Below are 6760 nucleotides of genomic sequence, written 5' to 3'. Positions count from 1 at the left end.
CAAACTTTGAAATAGTTTCTGCATCCAGGGCTCTGAACCTAGTAGCTGGAGCTTCACACACAGGGACAGGACATGGCAACGTAACATCACAGAGTATTGGAGAGTGGTCAGAGAACACAGGAGGCAAAGTCACAAGGTTCATGATGGGTAGACCATAAGAGATAACCAGGTCCAGGGTGTGACCCCTGGCATGAGTTGGGGATGATACCCATTGAGTTAGATTGAATGAATCTAGCAGATTAAAAAAAAAACCTTTAGCAAGCACATTATCAGGACAGCAGATATGGATGTTAAAATCACCAAAAAATAGGACATAGTCATATTTTAGGATGCAGTCTGCCACAAGATCACAGAAATCATTAAGGAAGTTGGAGTCAGTCTTTGGACGGCGATAAATCAGCACAACAAGCAGGCGGGGGGAGATGCACAGTTCAGATAAGCACAGTTCAAAGGAAGAAAATGACATGGTGGGTGTTAGCTGTTTACAAGGAAAGCTGGATTTAAAAACAACAACCAGCCCTCCACCTCTGCCCCGTGACCTGGGGATATTTAAACAGGAGCAGCCAGGTGGTACCAGCTCCAGCAGGGCGCTTGAGTCTCCAAACGGGATCCAGGACTCACAGATGCACAGAAAACCCAAGTCATGCTGAATAAAAAAGTCACGAAGTATAAAAGTTTTGTTCAGCACAGACCTGGCATTGACTAGACCAAAACGGGTCTGCAGCGGGGCTGCAGCACCGAGATCGCGCACGGGCCCAGTCCCCTTTAACTCTGTGCCCGTAACCGAGCGCAGATTCTCCCAGCAAACCCCAGTCTGGCGAGATCTTCTTACTTTTATAAACCTGACTCTTTCCTGAATCAAAACAGAGTGTGTACAATCTCCTAATAAAGCAAGAATCCTAGAATCTTCTGATAAACACACAAAGACCAAGCAGGGTGATATTCTATGTTTAGATAGAGTATCACAGCCTGCTGGTCATAAGTAGAGGTTTTATATATATATATAGAGAGAGAGAGAGAGAGAGAGAGAGAGAGAGAGAGAGAGAGAGAGAGAGAGAGAGAGAGAGAGAGAGAGAGAGAGAGAGAGAGAGAGAGAGAGAGAGAGAGAGAGAGAGAGAGAGAGAGAGAGAGAGAGAGAGAGAGAGAGAGAGAGAGAGAGAGAGAGAGAGAGAGAGAGAGAGAGAGAGAGAGAGAGAGAGAGAGAGAGAGAGAGAGAGAGAGAGAGAGAGAGAGAGAGAGAGAGAGAGAGAGAGAGAGAGAGAGAGAGAGAGAGAGAGAGAGAGAGAGAGAGAGAGAGAGAGAGAGAGAGAGAGAGAGAGAGAGAGAGAGAGAGAGAGAGAGAGAGAGAGAGAGAGAGAGAGAGAGAGAGAGAGAGAGAGAGAGAGAGAGAGAGAGAGAGAGAGAGAGAGAGAGAGAGAGAGAGAGAGAGAGAGAGAGAGAGAGAGAGAGAGAGAGAGAGAAAATTAATTTTCCCAAACCCTGCACTTGTAACCTCCCATACACACGCTCACGCTCTCTCTCACGATCCACTCCCATTCCGTTTGTATAAATAAACTCTGACCAGATGTTCGGGGCATTTGCCCTGCACACTTGCCACAAATCATGATTTGGTTGTATGTCTGCCTTATTGTTTCTTGTCCCTCTCTCTAGCTGCAGGAAACAGGTTTATTGATATACATATTGATAAAATCCCTAACATAGTTTGTTCCTTCGAGAGCCGGGGTCCTGTCACCTCGCAGCGCCAAGAGCCGACGCCGGAGGACTGTCGACAACCTAAATCTCCTCCAGCGCTGAGTTTTGCTGGGGGGTTGGTGAGGGTCTTGACGTCGCTAGGAGGAATGCGGATCCACAAACTCAAGCCCTGAAGTGGAGAGATTTGGTGAGAGAAGTTTGTTGTTTATTTGTTTTGTCTTTGTGGTACCGAGAAAAAATCCTAGGTGACCAGAGGTCAAATGTTGGTGTTGTCTGCCGAAAGTTATGTTTTGACAGATTCTCTGAATGCTGTCTGAGTTTGGCCTGGTTTTAAGCCGTTTTAGCTGGAGAAATAGAAGTGTGCTCTAGTTATGGGCTCATTTGCACACGTCTCAAGTTGGTGGTCTGACTTTTAAACAGGTTGGCTGATAAGTGAGTCCGGCTGTGTTTCGACACACAGTTGGAGGGCGGATTCATAATCCTAAATCAGACCTCATGCCGAAGAAAAGACGATGTGGTATCTAAATGGGGGAATAAGAACTCACAAAATACCTTTTGAGTGAATATTGTACATTAATGGAAATGTAAATCCAGGAAATGTGGAAATGATCTGAAAATTATCAGAGGGTTGATGGAAAACGCGATTTTGATAACCGCTGACGTGTCACAAATGTGTTATGCTTACGAGGAAGCACAGAGCGGTGGAGAGAAAAAAGGGTTGAAGATGTGAAGCAGAGAGCGAGAGCACAGCCAGTCTCAAAAAACCCAAACAACAGCTGCTGTGCTCTGAGCTAATAAGGTCTTATCAGCTGAGGCCTGAAGATAACTGAAACTAGAACAAGATGAAAAAATTAACCGAATGTGAAGCGGCTGGGATGAGGATCAGCACCTCCAAATCTGAGACCATGGTTCTCGACCGGGAAAGGGTGGCTTGCCAACTCCGGGTCGGGGGAGAGGTCCTACCTCAAGTGGAGGAGTTTAAGTATCTCGGGGTCTTGTTCACGAGTGAGGGTAGGAGGGATCGGGAGATCGACAGGCGGATTGGTTCGGCGTCTGCAGTGATGCGGACGCTGAGCCGATCTGTCGTGGGGAAGAGGGAGCTGAGCCAGAAAGCCAGGCTCTCGATTTACCGGTCGATCTACGTCCCAGTCCTCACCTATGGTCATGAGCTTTGGGTAATGACTGAAAGAACGAGATCGCGGATACAAGCGGCCGAAATGAGTTTTCTCCGTAGAGTGGCCGGGCTCAGCCTTAGAGATATGGTGAGGAGCTCGGACATTCGGGAGGCACTCGGAGTAGAACCGCTGCTCCTCCAGATTGAAAGGAGTCAGTTGAGGTGGTTTGGACATCTGGTCAGGATGCCTCCTGGACGCCTCCCTGGGGAGGTGTTTCGGGCATGTCCTGCTGGCAGAAGGCCCCCGGGTCGACCCAGGACACGTTGGAGAGGTTACATCTCCAATCTGGTCCGGGAACGCCTTGGGGTCCTGCCGGAGGAGCTGGTGAAGGTGGCTGAGGAGAGGACGGTGTGGAGCTCCCTAGCTGGGATGCTGCCCCCGCGACCCGGACCTGGATAAGCAGAGGAAGACGACGACAAATATTACATTTCAATGAATACCTTAATGACATTTTATTAAAAGTACTCTCTAACAAAACATTACAACTCAGGGAGGAGTTCACTAAATGATCTAGAAAATGTGCTAATTTCACCGGAAAAATCTGCATTTCTAAAGCAACACTTTAGTTGTGTGCGTTACTCAGATGAATAAAAGAAATGAAACATCAATCACCAAAGCTTCTGTTTTTTATTCTGCAGGAGCACTGATCCATCACAAAGTGTTAAGGCGTGAAACAGGATTCCTTAGAAACACACGAACAAACATAAGTCACACGGGGACAGTGAAATATCAAAAGGTCAGCAGAGTGACGAGAAAAAGAACCGGTGTCGCTGTGAAACCGGAGCGGGCCGAACTTTCTGTCCATCCATCGGTCTTAGAGCAGCGGCAGGTCGTAAACAAGTGTTTTTGTTTCATTGTGCAGTTTTCTTTTGCCAGATGTGTTGTGTGGTTTGTGCACTTTACACAGTTGTGATACTCTGAGATTAAATGAAGATCCATAAGCCTCTTGGTGAGTTTGTTTTATTGCTCTAAGAATAATTTCCATTTGAACTGACAGCAAAATCTTATTCTAAACCAAGAAGGATGTTGGAATTGACCTTAGAATGACTGTTTTAATGCTGCTGCACTTTTACACATATTATATCCATGAACCCATGAACTGAAGGACCGTGTCGTCCAGAACATCTGTCCACCTGCTAGTGTTAGGAGAAAGCAGATCACGTGCACAACAGCGCCACACAATGGCCAGGAGAGAAACAGCAGAGTGGATTCAGATGAATTCAGTGATTCAGGATCTTTATTTTTATCAGGCTAATGTTTGTAGTCATGAAAAGCACAGACCCTGGATGTGTTGTGTAGGTTACACAGAGGTTAAGAAACACTGAAACATTATTTTAGTTCCCATACCGGGCTGTGCATCCATCAGTTCTGCTGAGTCAAACATGAATGCTGCTGATGAGAATCGGTATGAAGTTCAGACACGAGTTCATGAAAAGTTTTGTTGGATTTGCAGATGAAAAAAGTGTTGTAGGATGCTGGTCAGCTGATGAAAGTAGCAGTTTTTGTCTGAATGTCATGCATTGAGTGCTGAGGGGAAATTGTATGCGTGTGTGTTTGTTTGCATATACCTGCATTTGTGTGTGTTTCTGTATGTATGTCTGCATTTGTATGGATATGTGTGTGTTTGTATGCACATGTGTGCATTATTGCGTTCATGCATCAGCCTTTGGTCAGCTGGAAGAAAAAACCCTCTATAAACCATCTCTATAAACAACATGGCACAATAAATCATGCCAGAAATCTTAAGTGGAACCCATTTTTGCTGGACTCACTAAAGATTTCCAGTAAAACTCACAAGTCCTGATGACCTCAGCATTAAAATCATGTAATTTACAGGCTGGGAAGCAGTCAGTGCCCTGAAGTTGTCGTGACGAGCTGTGAGACCGTCCCACAGACGGGGCACCCGTGTAGGTTCTCTTTAAAGGAAATAATTACGATAAAAAAACAAATAACACATTTATTACCACATAAATATAGAAGAATAAATAAATAAATAAAATGATGCAAATTGCATCAATATTTTGATGATGGAGCCTGCCGTATGCGCTGAGACTCGGTTATGAAGGAATTGTGCTCAAGGATGAGTGTTTCATGGAGTTAGAAGTTTGTGAAGCATCTTATCTGAGCAGTGCTGCTCATCCCGCGTGTTCAAAGGGAGCGTAGCCCCCTCACCCCCACAGGGAACCATGGTGTGCTGCAAAATGTGACGAGATGATAAAAACGTGATGCAGTCCTGACATGACACAATGTCTCTGTGTACTTCTGGAGCAGCTACACAGAAATGGTGGCATTTCAAAGATGTTTTTAAAGCAAAACTCGATCATTTATTAATCAAAGAAACGTTGCAAAAGAGAATTCATTATGGTGCAAAATGTTCCTCCAAGTTAGCCCCACAGCATCAGCATAATGTCTGATGCTGGTGGTGGAAAGCACAGAGGAGACCAGAACAAACGTATCTGCATCAAAGACCCTCCTAACCTGAATTCACTCCTCATCTCTCGTTACCGCTGAGCAAAGCGCCGCAGCCAGCCTCCAGCTGTTTACAGCAATCTTCGGCCACGTGTCTCTTGCAACTGAGAAACGATGCTCAAGAACTATTTTTGTTGGTTTATTCCATTTTGCTTTGGAGAAATAATTTAACCTCCGGTGCATCCGCTCAGGGTTCCTCTGACCGGTGAGGAAATTCTTAATGAAGAGGACAAGAAAGAGAGAAAGTCCCACCACTCCTCCCTCCTACTCCTGCCACTTAGATGAGGTCATCAAACACCAACCTGCTTCGTATAATGATGACGTAAGAGCCAGAGGCTTGTGTGTGGATGCCCGGTCTCTGGAGACCGCTCAGCGGGCAGCAGAGGAAGACTTCATGATGATTTAAGAGCGATAACACCCTCAACAGACCGGTGGTAAAGGCTGGATGGGGAGAGCGAGAGGAAATAGACAGGAAGTGTCGACAGCATCAGAGAGAAGAGGACAGGAGATGAGCCAAGCCCGATATGCTGCGCCTTTAAAGCCTCAAGCCCCTCCTCCGCAGAGCTGGGCAGAGGAGCTGAGCAGTGCTGGTAGGAGCCTGAGCTCCACGATAAACTCTGGCATCAGTTTCTCTTCATCCAGCAGTCAGTGAGGACTCGGAGAGGGCGCAGGGGCAGAGAGCCGGGGACGGAGGGAGAGTGACAGAAAGAAGGAGGGGGTGGGAGGACAGGGAGACAACACAAAGCCCACAGACAAAGAGGGAGAGGCTGTCAAAAGAATAACCGCTCCTTTTTCACCTCAGCCGCTCAGTGCTGCCTCCAGACGCGGGTGAGTGCTGACTGGATGACAGGTGGCGTGTTTTCGGCAGCTCAGAATAATGCCAGCAGCTGCATCACCATCCGAAGCAGGAGTTCTCCTCACCGCTCAGGCTCTTAGTCATCTTCAGCCTCCTCTCTCCCTTTTTCAGAGTGCTATCAGGGCCATTCATCGCTCCCATCTCGTGCCCCCTGCCTCGTCCTCCTCCTCCACAGCTTCATCCTCCACTTCTACTCCTCCTCTGATGAGCCACAACCTCAGAGTGAAATAACCCTGCTGATAGAAGCTTCTCTCTCTGTCAAGACAGTAAGTATTGGGAGGGGGGAGGGATCTGTGAGAGAGCGAGTGTGTGTGTGTGTGTGTGTGAGAGAGAGAGAGAGAGAGAGAGAGAGAGAGAGGAAGAGAGAGAGAGAGAGGGAGAGTAACCGAGAACAGCAAGACGGTGAGAAGTGTTACTGTGTGCGACAGAAGGACCTGAGGAGAACCGGCTGGTTGAGTGGAGGTCCAGTGATCGTGCTGTGCCTGGACGGTGAGTTCTGGGCATAGCAACAGCGTAGAGAAGGTGAGTAGGTGTGTGTGTGTGTGTGTCGACAGGCGGGCATATGTGT

General features: G+C 47.2%; 1 protein-coding gene across 5 annotated transcripts in view; it reads left to right on the top strand.

Moving 5' to 3' along the window:
* Positions 1-3552: 3552 nt before the first annotated feature.
* The window catches only part of insyn1 (inhibitory synaptic factor 1), a 61377-nt gene continuing 58169 nt past the window's right edge, over positions 3553-6760 (top strand). For 2 of the 5 annotated variants that reach the window (XM_015954114.3, XM_054732616.2), the window contains exons 1-2: positions 3553-6458; positions 6621-6714. The gene's annotated coding sequence lies outside the window, so the exon portion shown is untranslated. The remainder of the gene's footprint in view (positions 6459-6620; positions 6715-6760) is intronic. The other 3 variants (XM_015954113.3, XM_070554566.1, XM_015954112.3) reach the window with 3 other exon arrangements.

Source organism: Nothobranchius furzeri, chromosome 9 (genome assembly GCF_043380555.1).
Source record: "Nothobranchius furzeri strain GRZ-AD chromosome 9, NfurGRZ-RIMD1, whole genome shotgun sequence".
NCBI classification, from domain to species: domain Eukaryota; kingdom Metazoa; phylum Chordata; class Actinopteri; order Cyprinodontiformes; family Nothobranchiidae; genus Nothobranchius; species Nothobranchius furzeri.
Note: the sequence above shows the minus strand (reverse complement) of the source record. Positions and strands in the feature narration are given on the sequence as shown.